At 37.9% G+C, this 24,229-nt stretch overlaps 1 pseudogene; it reads left to right on the forward strand.

The window, feature by feature from the left end:
• The first annotated feature begins 3,443 nt into the window (after nucleotides 1-3,443).
• The window catches only part of LOC144615442 (EF-hand calcium-binding domain-containing protein 13-like), a 98,941-nt pseudogene continuing 78,155 nt past the window's right edge, over nucleotides 3,444-24,229 (forward strand).

Consider the following 24,229-nt stretch of genomic DNA (forward strand, 5'->3'; position numbering starts at 1 on the left):
CTGGTGGATAGACCCTGTGATTATTATATAATGCCCTTCTTCATCTCTTGTTACAGCCTTTAATTTAAAGTCTAGTTTGTCTGATATAAGTATGGCTACTCCAGCTTTCTTTTGGCTTCCAGGAGCATGATAAATAGTTCTCCATCCCCTCACTCTCAATCTAAAGGTGTCCTCAGCTCTAAAATGAGTCTCTTGTAGACAGCAAATAGATGGGTCTTGCTTTTTTATCCATTCTGATACCCTATGTCTTTTAGTTGGCGCATTTAATCCATTTACATTCAGTGTTATTATAGAAAGATATGGGTTTAGAGTCATTGTGATGTCTGTATGTTTTATGCTTGTAGTGATGTCTCTGGTACTTTGTCTCACAGGATCCCCCTTAGGATCTCTTGTAGGGCTGGTTTCGTGGTGACAAATTCCTTCAGTTTTTGTTTGTTTGGGAAGACCTTTATCTCTCCTTCTATTCTAAATGACAGACTTGCTGGATAAAGGATTCTCGGCTGCATATTTTTTCTGTTTAGCACACTGTAGATATCGTGCCAAGCCTTTCTGGCCTGCCAAGTTTCAAAGGAGAGATCAGTCACGAGTCTTATAGGTCTCCCTTTATATGTGAGGGCACGTTTATCCCTTGCTGCTTTCAGAATTTTCTCTTTATCCTTGTATTTTGCCAGTTTCACTATGATATGTCGTGCAGAAGATCGATTCAAGTTACGTCTGAAGGGAGTTCTCTGTGCCTCTTGGATTTCAATGCCTTTTTCCTTCCCCAGTTCAGGGAAGTTCTCAGCTATAATTTGTTCAAGTACCCCTTCAGCACCTTTCCCTCTCTCTTCCTCCTCTGGGATACCAATTATGCGTATATTATTTTTTTTTAGTGTATCACTTAGTTCTCTAATTTTCCCCTCATACTCCTGGATTTTTTAATCTCTCTTTCTTTCAGCTTCCTCTTTCTCCATAACTTTATCTTCTAGTTCACCTATTCTCTCCTCTGCCTCTTCAAGCCGAGCCATCGTGGTTTCCATTTTGTTTTGCATTTCGTTTAAAGCGTTTTTCAACTCCTCGTGACTGTTCCTTAGTCCCTCGATCTTTGTGGCAAGAGATTCTCTGCTGTCCTGTATACTGTTTTCAAGCCCAGCGATTAATTTTATGACTATTATTCTAAATTCACTTTCTGTTATATTATTTAAATCCTTTTTGATCAGTTCATTAGCTGTTGTTATTTCCTGGAGATTCTTCTGAGGGGAATTCTTCCGTTTGGTCATTTTGGAGAGTCCCTTGCGTGGTGAGGACCTGCAGTGCACTTCCCCTGTGCTGTGGTGTATAACTGGAGTTAGTGGGCGGGGCCGCAGTCCGACCCGATGTCTGCCCCCAGCCCACCGCTGGGGCCACAGTCAGACTGGTGTGTGCCTTCTCTTCCCCTCTCCTAGGGGCGGGATTCACTGTGGGGTGGCGTGTCCCGTCTGGGCTACTTGCACACTGCCAGGCTTGTGTTGCTGGGGATCTGGCGTATTAGCTGGGGTGGGTAGGCAAGGTGCACGGGGGCTGGAGGGGCAGGCTTAGCTCGCTTCTCCTTAGGTGATCCACTTCAGGAGGAGCCCTGTGGCAGCGGGAGGGAGTCAGATCCGCTGCCGGAGGTTTGTCTCCGCAGAAGCACAGAGTTGGGTGTTTGCGTGGAGCGAGCAAGTTCCCTGGCAGGAACTGGTTCCCTTTGGGATTTTGGCTGGGGGATGGGCGGGGGAGATGGCGCTGGCGAGCGCCTTTGTTCCCCGCCAAGCTGAGCTCTGCCGTCCGGGGGCTCAGCAGCTCTCCTTCCCTTTGTCCTCCAGCCTTCCCGCTTTCCGAGCAGAGCTGTTAACTTCTGACCTCCCAGACGCTAAGTCGCGCTTGCTGTCGGAACACAGTCTGTCCGGCCCCTCCGCTTTTGCCAGCCAGACTCGGGGGCTCCGCTTGGCCGGCGAGCCGCCCCTCCGCCCCGGCTCCCTCCCGCCAGTCCGTGGAGCGCGCACCGCCTCGCCGCCCTTCCTACCCTCTTCCGTGGGCCTCTCGTCTGCGCTTGACTCCGGAGACTCCCTTCTGCTAATCCTCTGGCGGTTTTCTGGGTTCTTTAGGCAGGTGTAGGTGGAATCTAAGTGATCGGCAGGACGCGCTGTGAGCCCCGCGTCCTCCTACGCCGCCATCTTCCGGAACCTCTCTCCTTCCTTTGTTTTATACAAATAGCATTGTGCTTGTTATTGTGAGAAATAATTCAAAGAATGATAAGATACCAATCCATTCTTTCAGTCCATCCATGAAATATAAGTTATAGTTGATATAGGAGATGTATATGTGGCAAATAAAAATACAAGGCAAATGATTAATGCCAGTTGAATAGTGAAGACAGTAACAATGGTGGAGACCATACTATACCAAATAGTTGCTAAGTAAAGATTGAGCTCATGAGAGAAGACCTCGAAGAGGTTACATCGAGTGGGTTGCTGGGGAAATCTGCATAGCCACCTAATGTCTTCTGAGATGGCTATTTGTCACAAGGTTTCATTTGATTTTTAACATGGTTTGAATTCCAGGAATGTTGGACATACCACATTCAGCAGTAATTAGTATAACATTTCAGAAGTAAGTGATTTTAAAGTACTATCTCTGTTAAGAATATTAATACTTGCAGTAAAACTTCATGGTATGCAAATGACCCTGAAAATTGTAACAATGTAATATAACTAGCAATGTAATAAATAGCACATCCACTGTAACTCAGATATAAGTAAAAAAAACCTGTGAAAATGCAAGGAATTTTGAAAATTGGTTGGTATGTGATGTGGAAATCTTTGATTTAAAACAGGCTAAGGCATCTTTTGTTTACAATAGTATTTTTTTGAGAGGCGATGTTATAGGGTGCTGAAGACCATGGCTCTTGAGTTAGGCTGTCTGACTTCAAATTCTGACTCCGCTATTTGTTGGCGGTATAATCTTGGACAACTTGATCTGAGTCTTTATTTTCCTCATCTGTAAAATAAAGATAATGATAATTCCTTAAAAAAATATCTGTAAGGAATAAATGAAATAATTTATGTTAAAGTGTTCATCATAATGTCTAGTATATAGTAAGCATTAAATAACATTGGGAATTGCTGCTATGTTAGTAGTTCTGTTTCTCTGGGTTTATTTGAATAAATAAATATAACTGGATTTCTCTGCCTTTTATGTCATTTGTTTTGGATTTCTCTACTTCTTATACCACAAAAGGTAAAATTAAGGTACAGTGTGATCTCCTGCGAATTACAATCTACTAACTGCTTTTTCTAGTTTTTGTACACATATATGGCTTGGGGAATATCTATTTGGTATTATACTGTGTTACATTACAGGGATAACCAGGTAGGTAAATGTAATTAAGTCTCTTAAGCAGGCATATGATTTTTTTCTTATCTTTTTTTTTTTTTTGGCAGGAAATCCTTTTGTGCTCATTCATACTTGTTCATCAAGACCTTTGAGTCCTCAAGGGCCGAATTTATCTCTAAACTGAAAAATGGAAAGTAAAGTACCTTTATTCTGCCAGGTATTTTTTTCAAAAATAGTTCCTAAAGGCTGCTGCTGCTGCTGCTGCTGCTTCTTCTTCTTCTTCTTTAAAAATAGTTTACATTAAAAAATTAGTTTATATTTATCTCACACCCATAATCAGTAAGCAGATTCATAGAGCAATATAATTATAGGATCTTTTAATAACTAAGGTGAGTTTTGAGTTCTTTTAGTGGGCATATAATGAACTTTCATCCCAGCAATATCAAGAGGTCTGTGGTGTATGTTGAGAGTATTTTGCGGGGTAGGGGACTGGGATAATTTTTTAGGAGAATAAAGGATTTAAACCTACATAAATGGTTGTAGGTAACATAATTAATGATGTGGGAGTCTAACCAGAAGGTAATCTAAAAGATACCAAGTGTCTCTAGCCTTCTCCCCTGTGATTCAGGAGATGTTCTTATCCATTGGCCAGTATTGTGTCAAACAAAAAACAAACCCGGACTTAGTAAGGAGAGACTTTATTCGAAAGGATTATTCCAAGGGAGGAAAGGGACTATTTATTGAAATAGGAGAGGGAAGGCTGTGACCATAAGATCTTCAAGGAGCTCAAGGGCTAGGCAAAAATGGCTTTTCTTTCATGGAGAGGAGTCAACAAGGCTAGGAACTGGATTGGGGGAAGTGGGATGAAAGAGTGGCATGATGAGATAAACAGATCAGAGAATATTTTAGGGGCCTGGAGGAAGGAGGAAAGCTTAACCACATTTTGGCTAATAATCCTTTTGTTCTAATTAATCAGTGGGGTTAAAACAGTTTAGCAAATCATTTCGTAGAGCAAAGAAAAGGAATTTTGAAGATATTTGGCCTTGACATAGGTAAACAAGGGTGGCATCTGTGAGTTTTATCTAAAGCTTATGGGGGAAAAGGGTGATTCCTTGCAGCAAGCCATTTTTCAGAACACAAAAGGGTGAAGGGATTCCTTTAATCTTCACTGTTTTCCAGGAGCACAAGGCTCAGGAAAAATTCAACATTGTCAACTGAGAGTCTTAACCTTTTAAATATACGCTTTCAATGGATCTGGTGCTACCATATGACATGTACCTATACTGTAATCCGAAAGAAATTAAAAAAAAATTTTTTTAACGTTTATTGATTTATTTTGAGAGAGAGCACATGTGCACTAGAGAGAACATGAGTGGGAGAGGGGCAGAGAGAAGTAGAGAGAGGATCCCAAGCAGGCTCTGTGCTGTCAGCAGACAGCGTGGTGTGAGGCTGGATCTCACAAACTGTGAGATCATGACCTGAGCTGAAATCAAAAGTTAGGGGCACCTGGGCAGCTCAGTCGGTTAAGCATCCATCTTTGGTTCAGATCATGATCTCATGGTTCTTGGGTTCAAGCCCCACGACGGGCTATGTGCTGACAGCTCAGAGCCTGGAGCCTGCTTTGGATTCTGTGTCTTCCTCTCTCTCTGCCTCTCTCCCACTCATCTGTGTCTCTTTTTCTCTCAAAAATAAATAAACATTAAAAAAATTAAAAACAAAAGTCAGATGTTTAACCAACCGAGCCACTCAGGCGCCCCCCCACCCCTGCAAAAAAAAAAAAAAAAAAAAAAATTTCAAGGCTTCTTGCTAAGTACCAAGAAGTGTGATATGTCTATTAACCTGTTCCACTTTTTTATACCTAATACTTAGTTGATTGTATCCTCATGAGCTGATTTGGAAGAGCTGATTCTTAAAAGTTAAAATAATTAACAGCATTAATATATCATACCAGTTTGTCTTCCTTAGACTGTGTAGTTTATACTTCACAGACAGTTCACCTTTAACCACAGAATTTCAGAGATTATTTTCTTCCTTTTCTGTATCATCAAAGTTTCTGTTCACTATTTGACTGCTTCTGTTCATCTGGTCTTTGATAACAGGTTTTTGTGCCTCTCTGTCTTTTTAGATCTTCCTCCTTTTATTTTCCTGGTTTCTGTTTTGAGTCATTTTTCTCAACATCTCTAGGAAACTTTTCATCATTCCTAATAAATATTAGGGCAGCAAATCAGATTGCCTTTTTGAAGCAGGTTGTTAAAGGTGTGCCTCTGTTGTAAGATGAATGTATGCAGACCCTAAAAGTCACTGAAATAGTTCCCTTAATTTACATTTTGTGTAGAAATAGAGATTCTCTAAACTCCCTTAGTGATCTGCTTTATACATGGCCTTTGTAATTTGTTCAGGGGTTAAAAACTAATATACCTTTGATCAGCTAGATGCAGTCCAGTTGTTTTAAGCAAGCAGCCATGTTTTGTTTTTTTTTTTTTAAGTTTCTTTATTTTTGAGAGAGAGAGAGAGAGAGAAAGTGAGGATGAACAGTGGAGGGGCGGAGAGAGAGAAGGAGAGAGAGAATCCCAAGCAGGCTCTGCACTGTCAGCAAAGAGCCCGATGCAGGGCTCGAACTCATGAACTGTGAGATCATGTCCTAAGCTGAAACCAAGAGCTGGATGCTTAACCCACTGAGCTACCCAGATGACCTGCAAACAGCCGCATTTCAAAAGAGTATATTTCTCACTTCATTCCTCTTTTTCTAAACATGTTCATTGCTCGTAGGCCCTAGTTCTTTTTTGGAGGGGGAGGTGTCTGTTTAGAAGAAATATAGCTGCTTTATTTTTTTTCTCGATAGACTTTTATTTTTTAGAGCAGTTTTAGATTCACAGCAAAGTTGAGTGGGGAGTTCCCATATACTCCCTGCCTCTATACATGTGCAGCCTCCTCCGCTATCAACATCCTACACCACCGTGGTACATTTGTTACAATCAATAAACCTACACGGACATATCTTTATCACCCAAAGTCCATACTTTACATTGGGGTTGATTCAGTATTGTGCACTCTGTGAGTTTGGACAAATGTATAGTGACATGTAGCCATTATTATAGTATATAGAATAGTTTCACTGCCCTACGTATCTTCTGTGCTCTGCTTATTCATTTTCTCCCTCCTCCACTGACTACCGCTGGTCTCTGTAGTCTTCATAGTTTAACCTATTCAGAATGTCATATAGTTGGAATCATATAGTATGTAGCCTTTGCAGATGGGCTTATTTTACTTAGCAATATGTATTTAAGTTTCCTCCATGTCTTTTCATGGCTTGATAGTTCCTTTCTTTTTAGTGCCAGATAGTATTCCATTTTCTAGATGTACCACAGTTCATGTACTGAGTCTACTGCCATTCATCTGCTGAAGGGCACTGTTTTTTTCCCCAAGTTCTGGCAATTCTGAATAAAGCTGTTTTAAACGTCTGTGTGCAGGTTTTTGTGTGGGTATATGTTTTCTACTCCTTTGGTAAATACCAGTAAGGTGTAATTGCTGCAAAATATGGTATAAGTATGTTTAGTACTGTCTTTCAAAGTGGTTGTACCATTTTGCATTCCCACCAGCAATGAATAAGAGTTCCTCTTGCTCCACATCCTTGCCAGCATTTGGTTTTGTCAGTATTTTGGATTTGGCCATTTTAACAGATGTGTAGTGGTATCTTGATGTTTTAATTTGCACTTTCCTATTGACATGATGTTGAGCAAATGATCTTTTCATTTGCTTGTTTGCCATCTGCACGTCTTCTTTGTTAAGATCTTTTGCCCATTTTTAAGTTGGGTTGTGCTTTTTCTTATTGTTAAGAGTTCTTTGTATATATTTTTGAATATACAGAATAACAGTACTTTGAGTAAAGCCCATTATCAGATATGTCTTTTCTAAGTATTTACTCTCAGTCTGTGGCTTGTCTTCTCATCCTCTTGATAGTGGATGTAGAGAAGAGTTTTTATTTCTTTTTAATTATTTTTTTAAATTTTACTTTATATATTTTTAATTTGCATCCAAGTTAGTTAGCATATAGTGCAATAGTGATTTCAGGAGGAGACTCCTTAATGCCCCTTACCCATTTAACCCATCTCCCCTCCCACAACCCCTCCAGTAACCCTCTGTTTGTTCTCCATATTTAAGAGTCTCTTATGTTTCGTCCCCCTCCCTGTTTTTATATTATTTTCACTTCCCTTCCCTTATGTTCATGGAGAAGAGTTTTTAATTTAATGAAGTAAGTTTAAAGATGCCTTAAGAACTAGATTCCACAACCGTTAGCTATGTTCACGAATGCTGGGCATTTTATAGCTACATAATGCACTAAGGATAGTTGGTGACATTTAGAACATGTACCTAATGTGAACTAATGCACTGATAATTAAATCCTTTTCAACAAAATTCTGTCTGGTAGCATCACTTTAGAGAAAATATTTATCTACAATGAATTATTTGACCCAGAAGGTCATACTGAACTTACCTGTGCAAAGAGAACATGGTTGACTGTGGCTCTTGGTTACTCCCCAGGCAGAAGAAAATAGCGATTTATCAGATGAAGGCTGTAATTCTCTTGCAACCAACTTGCCATCGAGACATATTGACAACAAGAAAGACATCAAGTTTTCTCAAATGACACAGAAGACAATTTCACATGAAATTAGGGGTTTGAGGCTAGAGCACAAAAAAAGGTAAGTTAAACTCTGAACTCACTTAATGGAATTATACTGCTGCAAGCTTGAGAGAACCAAAAATGTAGCTCCTGTGTTCTCATAAGGTACTAAGTGTGGAGGATCATGCATATTTGTGGCCTTTCTTTTGGTATAGTTTTAACTCCTAGGTAGCCATTCTTTTCATTTTTTTTCTCATTTCTCTCACAGCTATGTGGAAGCCTATAAGCCACCATGGGCTTCTAGTTACAGCAGAGCAATTATCCATATGCCTGCAAGTTTGTCTTTTTTGACAAAATAATGTATTTAAGTCTACAATGTGAAGATTTAATATATGTTTACATTGTGAAATGATTACCACCTTTTACTCATTTCACATGTTTACCTTATTTACTTACTATGTTGGTGAGAACACTTAGGTTCTACTCTCTTAGCAAATTTCCATTGTGCAATATAGTGTTATCAACTATAGCCATGTTATACATTAGGCCCACAGACCTTATTTATCTTTTAACTGAAAGTTTCTACCCTTTTACCAGCCTCTCTCTTTTCTTATTTCCCCCACCTCCATCCCTGGAAACCACCCTTCTACTCTCTGTTTCTATGAATTTGGCTTTTTTAGAGTCCACATATATATAAGATCGTCCAGTATTTGCCTTTCTATGTCTGACCTGTTTTACTTCACATGATGCCCTCAAGGTCCATCCATGTTGCATGGCTGGGTAGTATTCCTGTGTGTGTGTGTGTGTGTGTGTGTGTGTGTGTGTGTGTGTGTGATGACACATCTTTAGCCATTTATCTGTTGATTGACATTTATATTGTTTCCATACCTTGGCTGTTGTGAATAATGCTGTGATGAATATAGGAGTGCAGATATCTCTTTGAGAGTGTTTTCATTGCCTTCAGATATATAGCCAGAAATGGAATTGCAGGATCATATTGTAGTTATATTTTTAATTTTTTGAGGAAACTCCACATTGTTTTCCATAGTGGCTGCACCAATTTACATTCCCACCAGCAGTGCACAAGTGTTTCCTTTCCTCCACATTCTTGCCAATACTCGTTTCTTGCCTCCTTGAAAACAGCTATTCTAGCAGGTATGAGATGATACGTCATTATGGTTTTGATTTGCATTTCCCTGATGATGAGCGATTGTGAGCCATTTCATATACCTGTCGGCCATTTGTATGTCTTTTTTTGGAAAAATGTCTATTCAAGTCCTTTTAAAATTGGATTATTTATGTTATTGAGTTGTATGAATTCCTTGTATATTTGAATATTGACTCATCAGATATATGGTTTGCAAATATTTTCTCCCATTCTATAGATTCCCTTTTCATTTTGCTGATGGTTTCCTTTGCTGTCCAGAAACTTTTTAGTTTGATGTAGTCCCGCTTGTTAATTTTGCTTTTGTTGCCTTTGCTTTTTGTGTCAAATCCAAAACATTATTGTCCAATGTCGAAGAGCTTACTATGTTCTACAAGTGTTACTATTTCCTTTTCAAAATTGCTTTAGCTCTTTGAGGTCTCTTGTGATTCTATACAAATTTTAGGATTATTTATTCTACTTCTGTGCAAAAAATGCCAGTGGAATTTGGACAGGAATTGCATTTAATATATAAATCACTTTGGGTAGTATAAGACATTTTAAAAATATTAATTCTTCCAGTCCACAAACACAAAACATCCTGCCATTTATTTGTGTCTTCTTCAGTGTTTTTCATTAATGTTTTATGGTTTTCAGTGTACTCATCTTTCACCTCCTTGGTTAAATCTGTTTCTAAGTATTTTGTTTTTTGATGCTATTGTAAATGGGATTGTTTTCTTAATTTATCTTTCTGATAGTTTCTTGTTAGTGTATAGAAATACAACTGATTTTTGTCTATTGATTTTGTAATCTGTTTGACTTGGGTACAAATCAGAGGTCCCCATGACCCCTACTCAGGTTTAATTAATTGCTAGAGCATCTCACAGAACTCAGGGACACATTTATGTTCAGCAGTTTATTAAAGGACATGACTGAGTATACAGAAGAATAGTCACATGAAGATATTCATTGGGTGAGGTTTGGGAGGGTCCCAAGCACAGGAGCTTCTGTCCCCATGGGGTTGGGATGTGTCACCCTCCTAGTCTGTGGATGTGTTCACCAACCTAGAAGTTCTCCAGAGAGGGGAAGGGGACTGGAAATGGAATTAATAATTGATCCTACCTACATGAATAAGCCTCCATAAAAATCTCAATAGTATAGGCCTATTCAGAGATCTTCCAGGTTGGTAAACACATCCACATACCAGGAGGCTGATGTCCTCCCAAATCCTTGGGGACAGAAGCTCCTGTGCTAAGATCCTGCCAGACATTGCCCTATGTATCCCTTCATCTGGCTATTCACCTGTATCTTTTATCATATTTTAAAAAATAAACTGGTAAACATATGTAACTATTTTTCTAAGTTCTGTGAGCTCTTCTAGCAAATTAATCAAATCCAAGGAGGGTCTTTTGGGAGCCTCTCATTTATAGGTGATGAGTCCGAAGCACAGGTCACAATCTGGAGTTGTGATTGGCACAAGTGGGGTGGGAGCAGTCTTGTGGGACTGATCCCTTAACCTGTGGAATCTGACAGTATATCCAGGTAGATAGTGTTAGAATTGAGGTAAATTGTAGGACCCAGTTGGTGCCACACCCAGTTGGTGTGGCAGAGAATTGCTTGGTGGTGGGGAAGAATACCTCACACATCTGGTGTCAGAAGTGTTGTGAGTGTGGTAGTCATGGAGGAGTAAAGGAGAAACACAGAAGAAGAATGGGTTTTTCCCTATATTGTGGGGTATCACATTTACCTTTTTGCCTATGTTGAACCATCCTTGAATTCCAGAAGTAAATCCCACTAGATCATGGTCTATGATCCTCTTAATGTACAATTGAAATATTAGCATATTGTACTAATACTGTACAATATTAGTATTGTATTGTACTAATTAGTATTAATATTGTATTGTAATAATATTGTACTAATATAATGTACTATTGAAATATTGCGTTGAGAATTTTTGCATCTATGTTTATCAGGGATATTGGACGGCAGATTTCTTTTCTTGTAGTGTCCTTGTCTGGTTTTGTTACCCGTAGTGTTGGCCTCATAAAACAAGTTTGGAAGTGTTCCCTCCTCTTCAGTTTTTGGGAAGAGTTTGAGAAGGATTGGTGTTAATTCTTAAATGTTTAGTAGAAATCACCAGTGAAGCCATCTTGGACTTTGTTGGGAGGTCTTTGATTACTGATTCAATCTCCTTACTAATAATTGGTCTGTTCACATTTTCTATGTCTTCATGATTCAGTCTTGTATGTTTCTAGAAATTTATAAATTTCTTTTAGGTTATCTAATTTGTTGGCATATAATTGTTCATAGTAATTTCTTATGAGCTTTAGTATTTCTGTTATCAGTTGAATGTCTCCTCTTTATTTCTGATTTTATTTGAGACTTTTCTTTTTTTCTTAGTCTAGTAAGATTTGTCAATTTTGATTATTTTTTCAAAAGACAAACTCTTAGCTTCTTTTATCTTTTCTATTGTCTTTTTAGTCTATATTTCTGAGCTTTGTTATTTCCTTCCTTCTATTAACTTTGGGCTTAGTTCCTTTTTCCCTTCCAGTTCCTTGAGGTATAAAATTAAGTTGTTTATTCGAGATCTTTCTTTTTTCTTTTTTTTAAGTTTTATTTTTTAACGTTTATCCATTTTTGAGACACAGAGACAGAGTGTGAGTGGGGGAGGGGCAGAGAGAGAGGGAGACACAGAATCCAAAGCAGGCTCCAGGCTCTGTGCTATCAGCTGTCATGTGAGATCATGACCTGAGCCGATCGGACTCTCAACCAACTGAGCCACCCAGGTGCCCCTCTTTTTTCTTTATGTAGGTGTTTATCTCTATAAACATTTTTCTTAGAACAGCTTTTGCTGCATCCAATAAGTTTTGGTATACTGTGTTTTCATTTACTTTGTCTCCAGGTATTTTTTATTTCCCTTTTGATTTTCTCTTTGACCAATTGGTTGTTCAGGAACATATTGTTTAATCGCTACATATGTCATTTTTTTCATTTTTTTTCTTGTAATTGATTTCTTGTTTTATACCTTTGTGGTCACAGAAGATGTTTGATATGATTTCAGTCTTCTTAAGATTTTAAAGACTTGTTTGGTGGCCTAACAAATTATCTATCCTGGAGAATGTTGCATGTGTGCTTGAGGAGAATGTATATGCTGCTGCTGTTGGATAGAATGCTCTCTATATGTCTGTTAGGTCCATTTGGTTTCCAGTATAGTTGAAGTTCAATGTTCTCCTTCATTTTTCTCTAGTTAGTCTATCTACTGTTGAAAGTGGGGGTATTTAAGTGTCCCTTACTATTGCTGCATTGCTGTCTATTTCTCCCTTCAGATCTGTTAGTATTTGTTTTGTATGTTTAGATGCTCTAATATTGGATACATAAACACTGCAATTGCTATATCCTCTTGATTAATTCACCCCTTTATCATTATGTAATGATTCTTGTTTGTCTCTTGTTGTAATTTTTGGCTTAAAAACATACATTGAGGGACACATGAGTGGCTCAGTCGGTTGAGCGTCCGACTTTGGCTCAGGTCATGATCTCACAGCTCGTGGGTTTGAGCCCCACATCAGGCTCTGTACTGACAGCTCAGAGCCTGGAGTCTGCTTCGGGTTCTGTGTCTCCCTGTCTTTCTGCCCCTAACCCACTTGCATTCTGTCTCTGTCTCTCTCAAAAATAAATAAACATTAAAAAAAAAACAACATCCATTGATGGGAGCACCTGGGTGGCTCAGTCAGTTAAGCGTCCAACTTCAGCTCAGTTCATGCTCTCACGGTTCGTGAATTGGAGCTCCACATGGGGTTCTGTGCTGACAGCTCAGATTCAGATTCTGTGTCTCCCTCTCTCTCTCTGCCCCTCCCTCAATCATGCTCTGTCTCTCTCTCTCAAAAATAAACATTAAAAAAAAAACACGTATTGAGGGGTGCCTGGGTGGCTCAGTTGGTTAAGTGACTGACGTTCGCTCAGGCCATGATCCCATGGTTCATGGGTTTGAGCCCCGTGTTGCTCTCTGTGCTGACAGCTCAGAGCCTGGAGCCTGCTTTGGATTCAGTGTCTCCCTCTGTCTCTGCCCCTCCCCCGCTCACTCTCTGTGTGTCTCTTTCTCTCAAAAATAAACAAACATTAAAAAAATTAAAAAAGCAAAAAACAAAAAATATTTATTGAAATTTATTTTGTCTAATATGACTATAGCTAGATTTGCCCTCTTTTGGTTTCCATTTTCATGGAATATCTTTTTCCATCCCTTCACTTTCAGTCTATAAGTGTCCTTAAAGCTACAGGGAGTCTCTAGGAGGCAGCAGATATTTGGGTCTTTTTTTTTTTTTCTTTTAATCTATTCAGCCACTCTGTCTTTTGATTGGAGAATTTAGTCCATTTACATTGAAGGTGATTATTGATAGGTATGGACTTACTGTTGCCATTTTGTTGCTTGTTTTCTGGCTTGGTTGCTTGTTTTCTTTGTTCCTTTCTTCCTCTTACTCTCTCCCTTTGTGATTTGATGATTTTCTCTAGTGATATACTTAAAATTATATTTTTTAACTTTTAAGTAATCTTTACAACCAATGTGGGGCTCAAACTTACAACCTCGAGATCAAGAATCACATGTTCCACTGACTGAGCCAGCCAGGTGCCCTTCTAGTGATATACTTTGATTCCTTTCTTTTTATCTTTTGTATATTTACTGTAGGTTTCTGCTTTGTGGTTACCATAAGGCTTATATAAAACATTGGGGCGCCTGGGTGGCTCAGTCGGTTAAGCGTCCGACTTCGGCTCAGGTCATGATCTCGCGGTCCGTGAGTTTGAGCCCCGCGTCGGGCTCTGTGCTGACAGCTCAGAGCCTGGAGCCTGTTTCAGATTCTGTGTCTCCCTCTCTCTGACACTCACATTCATGCTCTGTCTCTCTCTGTCTCAAAAATAAATAAACGTTAAAAAAAAAAAATTTAAAACATCTTATAAGCCTATTTTAAACTGGTAACAACTTAACTTCAAATGTATACAAAAGTTCAGCATTTTAACACCTCACTCTCATTTTGTTTTTGATGTCACCACTTACATCTTTTTATATTTGTGTATCCATTAACAGATTATTGTTGTTTTTAATACATTTATCTTTTAACCTTTATGTGAGAGTTATATGTGATTTACCTTCCACCATTACAAGATTTCAGTATTCTGAATTTAACTATATGTTTACCTCTACCAGTGAGATTTACACTTTCATTTGTTTTCATGTTACTAATTAGCATCCTTTCATTTTAGCTTGAAGAACTCCCTTTAACATTTCTTTTTTCTTTTTTAATGTTTATTTATTATTTTTGAGAGAGAGAGAGAGACAGTGTGAGCAAGGGAAGGGCAGAGAGAGAGGGAGACACAGAATCTGAAGCAGGCTCCAGGCTCTGAGCTTTGAGCACAGAACCTGACATGGGGCTCGAACTCACGAGCTATGCGATCGTGACCTGAGCTGAAGGTGGACGTTCAACCGACTGAGCCACCTCGGCACCCCCACTTTAACATTTCTTATAAGGTCAGTCTATCTAGTGTGATGAACTCCTTTAGCCTTTTTTTTTTTTTTTTTTTTGTCGTCTGGGAAACTATCTGTCTTTCGGTTCTGTAGGACAGCTTTGGGGGGTAGAGTACTCTTGGTTGGCAAGTTTTTGTTTTTGGTTTTTTTTGCCCCCAGGATTTTAAATATACCATACCACTGCCTTCTGGCCTGCAAGGTTCCTGCTGACAAATCTGGTGATAATCTCATGGAGAATCCCACTATTCCTTTATGTTCAGTGACAAAAGGCAAAATAATTATTTCTAGAACATCGCAATAAAACTTGTCACCTAGGAAGGAATGGGAGATGGTGGAAGTGTTCCTTTACATTCTTTCATTAGCACTGTATAAACTAGGTTACCTGGGAGACACAATGCCCTAGGAGAATAGGATACAGAACAAATGTTTTCACTTATTCATTATTTATAGTAAGTCATCCCAATTCTGTAAAATGTTTGAGGCAGCTCATAACATAAACACACTTATACTTTAGAAAAATAATAAAGGATTTGAAAAATCATGTAGTAATGTGGAAATCATAATTATTCCAGAAATATGAAGATCTCAATGGAGATATATGGGGAGAGGATGGGTGATATAAAGTAGCAGTAGATTCTAGATTATGACTCACTTGTGTGTTATAAAATCAACTTAGGAGGTCACTAACTGGTATTTTGTTTAAAAAGAAATTTGAATAATATTGAAGACACTAGAGTGTTTTTCACATAATAAGTATTATTTTGTGAAATTACTTCAGTTCTCTCTCTTTGTATATGTGTACTACATCTCAATAGAAATGTATTTTATACTCTGGGTCGTAATCAAAAGAGTTAAAGTCATTCCCTTTGTGAGTGGAGGACTGCAGAGGAGACTAATAATAGGGCAGATTCAGGGGGGCTAAGAGCAAGGTAATGGCACTCTCAGGGCAGGAATTCATGGGATTAGATTTAAAGGGATAGAGAGTCAAAAGGGCAAGGTACCTGCTAAGGAAGGGCAGTTGAGGTAGGTGCATGATAAAAATTACCTCTACATCACAATTTTGCTTGGGGCCAAATTCATCTGAAGATGTTATAGATTCAATCCTATCATTGTCCTTTGTATTACTTAAGTAGCCCTTGTATAGCAGGTTACTCTAAAAAGGAGCCACTTCTGCTAAAGAGCTTTTAGTTTTGCTTTTAGTTCCTTTATAAGGAAGAATAAGGTATTTCTTATAAAATACTGAGTTATAGACCAATTGATGGGAGTTCTGAATAGGAACAAGCCTGTGGTTTGCATAGTGACTATCAAATTTATCTACACGTTAAAATCACCTGGCTATCTTTTTTAAGTTTTAATTTGAATTCCAGTTAACATATAGTATAGTACTAGTTTTAGGTGTACAGTTTAGTGGTTCAACACTTAATCTGTTGAAGTTAATCTGATCAAGTCTTTAAAATTCTACAACCATGGTGATATAATTAGCAAAATCCAGACTGGAAAATCTATAGTACAAATTGCCTGGCAATAGTGATAATGAGGATGATAAAAGACTTGGAAAAAGAGCCTATAGATAAAAAAAGAGATCTAAAAGACACATCAATCAACAAACTGTAATGGTGACCTTACTGAATCCTTATGCAGAGTGTTAATAAATTTTGACATTTATGAAACAATTGGAAATTTGAACACTGACCATGTTTGATGATACTAAGAAATTATTGTTAACTTTTAGGGTGTCATAATTGTGTTTTAAATGTGGTTTTTTAAAAGAAAAAACACCTTGGGGCACCTGGGTGGCTTATTAAGCGTCTGACTTCTGCTCAGGTCATGATCTCGCAGTTTGTGAGTTCGAGCCCTGCGTTGGGAGCCTGGGGCCTGCTTCGGATTCTGTCTCTCTTTCTCTCTCTCTCTCTCTCTCTCTCTCTGCCCTTCCTCTGCTTGTGCGCTGCCTCTCTCACAAATAAACATTAAATTTTTTTTTTCAAAAATAAAAGAAAAAGCACCTTGTAGAAATTAATATTAAAATTTTCACTCATGAAATAATATGATGTTGGAATTTGCTTCAAAATAATAAGAAACTGGAGTAGGGATATAGCTGAAATAGGATTGCCTATTATTGAAGCTGGGTGATGGGTACATGGGAAGATTGTCACATTATTCTTTTTCACGTCTATTTATTTTTGAGAGACAGAGACAGAGCATGAGTGGGGGAGGGACAGAGAGAGAGGGAGACACAGAATCTGAAGCAGGCTCCAGACCCTGAACTGTCAGCACAGAGCCCAATGCGGGGCTCCAACCCATGAACCATGAGATCATGATCTGAACCAAAGTCACTTAACCGACTGACCCACCCAGTCGCCCCAATCATCACATTAGTCTGTCTACTTTTGTATATGCTTGAAATTTTCTATAGGTAAAAGATGAAAAAAAGAAAAAGTAAGAAAAAAAGCAACTCAGGAATTATTCCAATTTTCTGTGCAATTTAGGTATGAAACATCAATATTCCTCTGTGGAGAAGAGAAATCCTCTGATTTTTCAGGAGAGAAAAAGTTCAGAAGAAAGAAAAGTTTACAAGTACAGTTGCATACTGAAAGAACTGAGGTACATATGATCTGAAAATGTTTTACTTTTGAGCATTGTTTTTAGCTTTCAAACATTCCATCACATTTTAGTCCAAGTATTGAAATGTCACATCAATCAAAATCATTTTTTTTTTGAGAAGAGAGAGAGAGTGTGAGCAGGGGAAAGGGGCAGAGGGGCAGAGGAAAAGGGAGAGAGAGAATCCTAAGCAGGCTCCACACCCAGCCTGGAGCCTGACGTGGACTTGATCTCATGACCATGAGATCATGACCTTAACTGAAATTTGTGCAGACACTTAACCTACTGAGCCACCTAGGTACCCCTGAAATGTCACAATCTTAAATATTTCTTCTTCTTTCTCTTCCTTCCCCTGTTCCTCCTCTTTTTCTTCCTCCTCCTCCTCCTCCTTCTTCTTTTTTTTTTTTTTTTTTTTTTTTACAAAAAATGTAACAAGGAACCCATTCAGAAGAATATGACATTTTCCCCTTCCTTCTCCATTAGATCTTTATTTTTATTACTATACTCTCTGTTAACACTTCTGCTGTTGTAACAGTGACCCTGAGCATTCCTTGGCTGTGGCAGCATAACTTTAATCTTGGCCCCCATCTTGCTCTATATATGGTCTTCTCCCCTGTGTTTATATCTCAAGTCTCCTTCCATTTTTATAAACACTTCATTGTATATCTCATCTTGAGATCCTTAACTTTGTTCCCTCTCCACAGACCTTTTATCCAAATAAAGTCACATATACAGGTTCCAAGGATTAGGACATGGACCTATCTTTTTGGGGCCACCATTCAGCCTGCTTCATTCACTATATGATGTACTTAGATATACTGTCTATCTCATCTGGGTAATTTCTCCCATCTGCTTTCTCGTTTATCTTTCTCCAGCTGAATATAATCTCTAGTTTAAATTGTCTATTGAGAATTTAATTTCAGTGCTTATATTTTTTACCTCTAGAAACTTTATTTGGTTCTTCTTTTTTTTTAATTAAAAAAAAATTTTTTTTAACGTTTATTTATTTTTGAGACAGAGCGAGACAGAGCATGAACGGGGGAGGGTCAGAGAGAGAGGGAGACACAGAATCTGAAACAGGCTCCAGGCTCTGAGCTGTCAGTCAGCACAGGGCCCGATGCGGGGCTGGAACTCATGGACCGCGAGATCATGACCTGAGCCGAAGTCGGACGTTCAACCAACTGAGCCACCCAGGCGCCCCTGGTTCTTCTTTTTAAAAAGAATTTTTTTTTTAACATTTATTTATTTTTGAGAGACAGAGAGAGACAGAGCATGAGCAGGGGAGAGGCAGAGAGAGAGGGAGACACAGAATCTGAAGCAGGCTCCAGGCTTTGAGCTTTGCGCACAGAGCCTGACGCGGGGCTTGAACTCACAAACCGCCAGATCATGACCCGAGCCGAAGTCAGACGCTCAACCGACTGAGCCACCCTGGAACCCCCATTTGGTTCTTCTTATAATCTGCCTTATGTCGTGTTTTTTGGTCATGTTCTTTAGTTGTTTCAAGACTGATACCTGATAAATATAATATAAAGTCCCTGGTGGATCTAAATCTTCTGTTTATTGCTTTGTCTGCTTCTTACTCATTAACTTATGTCCTTGGGTGCTTTGTACTTTTTGTTTATTTTCTCATATATTGTTGATCTAAATCTGTGGGAATCTCACGTGAGTCTGGATCTAGAGTATTCTCCTCCAAGAGAATTTGAATTCTCTTCTGCACTGCACTTCAGAGATGTGATGAACATGGGACAACTTTAAATGACTTTTTTGGTTTCTATTCTCCTACCCCACATATTTAGTGTAGATTTGAGTTCTGTACTTGTGTGGGTAGATCTATCACTATAACTAATCCAGAGGAGTACTCTTTCTTCTCTCTCTCTCTCTTTTTTTTCCAGCCTGGAGCTGAGACAAAGACAGATTTTACTCTGCATACTTCTGTGCTTCAAAAGGGGCCTAGACTCCATGTAAACAAGGTTCTAGGCTCCACGTAAAATTGAAGACACCTATTACTACAGTCCTCATTTTCTAAAGTGATGCTTTTCTGTCTACCCAGCTACTTGCCACTTTTGAATCATGCTTATGCATATACATGTTACGTGGATAATTTTCTCAGTCATGAGGATGATTTAAAGCATAAGTACCTGTGTTATTTGAATAACTGTGTTGATTCTCCACATTATTTTGCTCATCTAGTCAAAGCCCATATATGTAGCCTAGAATCTGGTGGTCTTCTCTTCACTATACCATAGATTTGCCCTGCTTTGTGAAATCCACTATTTTAAATTGACACGACATTAATAAGGTGGTTTAGTTGCATACTTAGAAAAACATGACTCTGCAAAAAAAATTCTATAGTTTATTTAAAATTTTAGTGTATGTAAACTCTAATTCCATTACAAAAAGCAATTTTACATCAGTGAGGAACCCAGATATGATTAGCTATCTTTTTAAGAGGTTTATTTTCCAGTAATGCTGGTTTACCAGTGTGATCTCAGGCACCAACATTCCTGCATTTGGCTCTAGATTGCCTCTTCCTCAGTGAAGCTGTTGAAGGAGAAGATGACTAAGAAAGAAAGGTCTTCACTCAAGTTTCCGAATCAGTACAGTGTTCACAAGACTTTATCACCCCTTTGTACATCTTCCTCAATTATTCGGTATTTAAATCATTGTTGTTGTTTTTTTTTTTTCCCCTTAAATGTTGCATTAAGATTTGGGTTTTTCTTTTCAGAATCATCTATCATTTCCACATAAAGTATGCAAAATAGTTTGTGCAAACTAAGACTATGCTCTAGGGAGGGTGGCGTAGAGCTAAGATCACTGTATGTGGAATTCAAAAACTTAACGTTGGGTCCTTATTGACCTCACTTGCTAGCTTAGGCTCTTGTACAATTCACTTTATATCTCTGGGCCTCAGTCTCCACATCTGTACAAGAATCTTGTACTAGACGGACCCTTGAGATTTCTTCTAACACTAACATTCTATGATTTGAGTTATTTACATGTTAGGTGATTAGATAAATCATCTTTTCAAAAAATTTTTACTGACAGGTTGTGGAATCTGGGATTCTTTGCTATTTAAAGATACTCTTGTTTTTCCTTTCTATAATAACTTTCTATAAAATTTGCTGTGACTTGAATTAAGAGTAGCAAAAATTGGACGACAGCCAAAGGATAGTGAATCATGGGCACTGCTTACTGACCAGGGTAAATTCTGCTCCATAGAGAGATGTCTAAAAGAAGCAAGGTGGGAATTCTGGGATGAAGAGTATATAATTCACTATCACTTGGATGGTCTTTTAACAAAGGTTTTTATGGAGTAAGAGACTGGAGAATCTCAAACTGTTGATAGGTTTGCTAATATTTTAATGGAAAAATGGCATAAATATTTTGTGTGTGTGGTGTTTTGTTTCGTTTTTGTGCTGCTTTCTAATGTGGCTGTTTCTTTGACAGGAAAAGGGAAATGGTTTCTAGCCTCTGCAAGACATCATATAATGAAGTACCTCAAGGACACTTACACTCACAAGAATTAAGCGGTAATAATAGATTCTAGAACTTCTTGAATAAATTACCTGATTGTGTACATTTTAGAAATTGTTTCAGTGATTAGTGTCGCTTTCTTTACTCCTAATGGCATATGATATCAACTAATATTACATGATGTGACAAATGCTGTAGTCTGTGAGTAAGCATAAGCAAACTAGGTAAAATAAGGATTCATAAATGTCTTTTTTTAGAAATATCTTCTGTTATATTGATAGGCAAAATGTAACATATGTGCTTATTTTAGTTAAAATATTTTGGGAAAAAAGTGTGAATATTACATCCAATGAATATATTAGTAAGCACTAGAGTCACTGATTTTACTAGGACTTAGTTCTTGGTACATAGTACCCTTCACTTCTTTTTTTTTCCCCCTTCACTTCTTGACACTGAACTCTCCCGTATCTTGGGCCTCTCCTTTATATTTATGGAGTCATTTAGCATATTTTTCCTTTCTGATCATCATATTAGGCATCTTTTTATTTTTTTTTTTCATAAGTAATCTCTGTGCTCAACGTGGGCCTTAAACTCACAACCCTGAGATCAGAAGTTGCGTGTTCTACTAACTGAGCCAGCCAGGTGCCCCTATGTTAGGCATCTTTTCCTTTTTTTTTTTAATTTTTAATGTTTATTTATGTTTGAGAGAGAGAGACAGACAGACAGAACGTGAGCAGGGGAGGGGCAGAGAGAGAGGGAGACACAGAATCGTAAGCAGGCTCCAGGCTCTGAGCTGTCAGCACACAGCCCAATGTGGGGCTTGAACTCACGAACCACGAGATTATGACCTGAGCTGCAGTTGGATGCTTAATCAACTGACTCACCCATGTGCCCCAGACATCTTTTATCCTCCAGTTTTATTGGGATATAATTAAGATGTAGCACTGTGTAAGTTTAAGGTGTATAGCATAATGACTTGACTTACATATGTTGTGAGATGATTACCACAGTAAGTTTAATTAATATCCATCATCTCATATAGATACAGAAAAAAAGGAAAAAAAGTTTTCCTCATGAGGAGAACTGTTAGGATTGTAAACAACATCCATAGCCTTCCCTATTTTCTCATTGGAGAAGAGTCCCTTTCATGTCACTAATCCCTTCACTCTTAATTTTCTTTCATTGAATTTTCTTATGCTTCCTCAGGGACTGTGTCAATATTATACTCTATGTTTTTCAAAGAAGCTTCTTGAAAGAGTTGGTTTCCTTAATTATTTATTTACTTCCTATTTCACTGAAACCTGGTTTCCACCCCTAATACTCTACTAAAACTCCTGTTATTAAAGCCATCGTGGGGCGCCTGGGTGGCTCAGTCGGTTAAGCGTCCAACTTCGGCCCTGGTCATGATTTTGCAGTTCATGGGTTCGAGCCTCACATAGGTTGTTCTGACAGCTCAGAGCCTGGAGCCTGCTTCAGACTCTGTGTCTCCCGCTCTCTCTCTGCCCCTCCCCAGCTTGCACTCTGTTTCTCTCTCTCTCTCAAGAATAAGTAAACATTAAAAAAAACACATTGTTATCAATATGTTAGTCTTTCTCTGGTATTTAGCACTGTCATCTAGCACCTCTTTTTCTGAAAACTAAGGGTAGTACCCACTGAACTAAATTCAGTTTAATTCAACAGACATTTTTTGAGGATCTGTTCTGAAGTAGACACTGGCACTTGAAGAATGAAAAATCTTGCCCCCTAGAGCCTGATAGTTGAGTGAGGGATATTGACATGCAAGCAATCACAATACCAATAGCTTTGTCTGAGATATGTACCAAGTGATATGGGAGCATGGAAGAAGGATTTAAACATTCCCAGGGAAAATGGTGACTGCCTTTGCTATGTGAGCTTTGCATGACTTTTCTCAGTTTCTGAGAGTTGTTTAGGAAACTTGTAGACTTGGAGGTCATTAACTCTAGACATACCTAAAGAAATCATGAGATTGATTTTAAAGCAAAGAATTAGAACACAAAGACTTGCTCCTCTTTCTTCCTTTACTGATCATTGTTGTTTTTTTCATTGGGAGAGAGTGTAGCGGGGTTGACGATAATTATTCGTTTGAATTAATTAACCGTTTTGTCGTGTGTATTTAGCACTTCAGAAGGCCTGTAAAATTTTTAGCAAAATTCAAAGTGGTAAAATTTATGTGAATGATCTGCCAATGATCCATCACACCTTGAAGATTTTTATAAGTGATTCGGAAATGCAAAAGGCACTAAAGACTGTTGATATTGATGGTAAGTTTTGTGTTTTCATTATTAGTTTAAGGTTTGCAAACATGGATGTAAGTTCTATGTTGGTCAGATTAATTACACATCATAGGAAAGCTAAGCTTTATAATATGTTCTAAAAACTTTTTTTGCACATTTACGATAATATTAAAAAATTGGGCCTCCGGTACAATTGGATTGGTTGATTACTAGATTGGATTATGACATACTTTCATCAACATCTGATATTTTTAGACTTTTAATTTTTGCTACTTGCATACGATAGGGAAGATTTCTTAAGGCAAAAGTGTTTGAGTATAAAAGACCAGATTAATATATTTATGTTAAAATTAAGAACTTTTATTTATCAAAAGACACTTTAAAGTAAAAAGACAAGTTATGAACTTGGAAATATTTGCAATTCACAGAAGTGACTAGTGGTTAGTTTTCAGAATGTGTAAAGAACTCATACAAATTAGTAACAAACAATGGAATAGAAAAGTGAGTAAGACACATGGATAAGAATATCACATAAAAGAAAATATATGTAGCCAATAATCATATAAAAATATTTTCCATCCTCAGTAGTCAAAAAAATGCAAATCAAAATCCTAATAATTTTATTTTAAAACCTCTGGAAAAGTAATTGTTCTTTTGTTGTCAGTGTCCAATACTTAAAGAAGTAAATAATAAATAGAGAACTGATTACATTTACAGATCATTCCAAGCTTATTAAGGAGGAGAGATAAGTTTAGAATAAAAATGGTATAGATAAGTTGAAGGATTGGTCAGAAATAAAATAAACTTAATACCCACAATGACACAGTAATACTCTGAGGTTAAAAGCATCAAGCTACTCAAATAAAAGATGTGGATTGGTTATTATAAAAAATTTGTAGATGGAGAATACTAGGAGTCAAATGGACCACCAATAGAACGTTACTTAGCAACCTAACAGGAATTGACAAGTTACAATAGCGTGCATTCGTCTATCTATCCGAGTCACCCCAACATTTTTTGAGTGTCTACTGTGCACAACTTTCAGAGGGTATAAAAATAAAATAATAAATATAAATCTAACTTTTAGAAAGACTAAAAAGCAACTCTATTTTTTCTGACATGTTTATTTATCCATATGTTAATTCTCTTGACATATAATTTTTTGGAGATTTATTATTAAAATAATTATTCAAAGTGGAAATAACTTTATTCTCTGAAAGCATAGGAGAATAGAAAGGAGAAAATAAAACTTATGTGTAATCCCACTACCCAGAGCTGAA

Source organism: Panthera onca (assembly GCF_046562875.1).
Source record: "Panthera onca isolate mPanOnc1 chromosome E1 unlocalized genomic scaffold, mPanOnc1 haplotype 2 h2.Chr16_ul_3, whole genome shotgun sequence".
NCBI classification, from domain to species: domain Eukaryota; kingdom Metazoa; phylum Chordata; class Mammalia; order Carnivora; family Felidae; genus Panthera; species Panthera onca.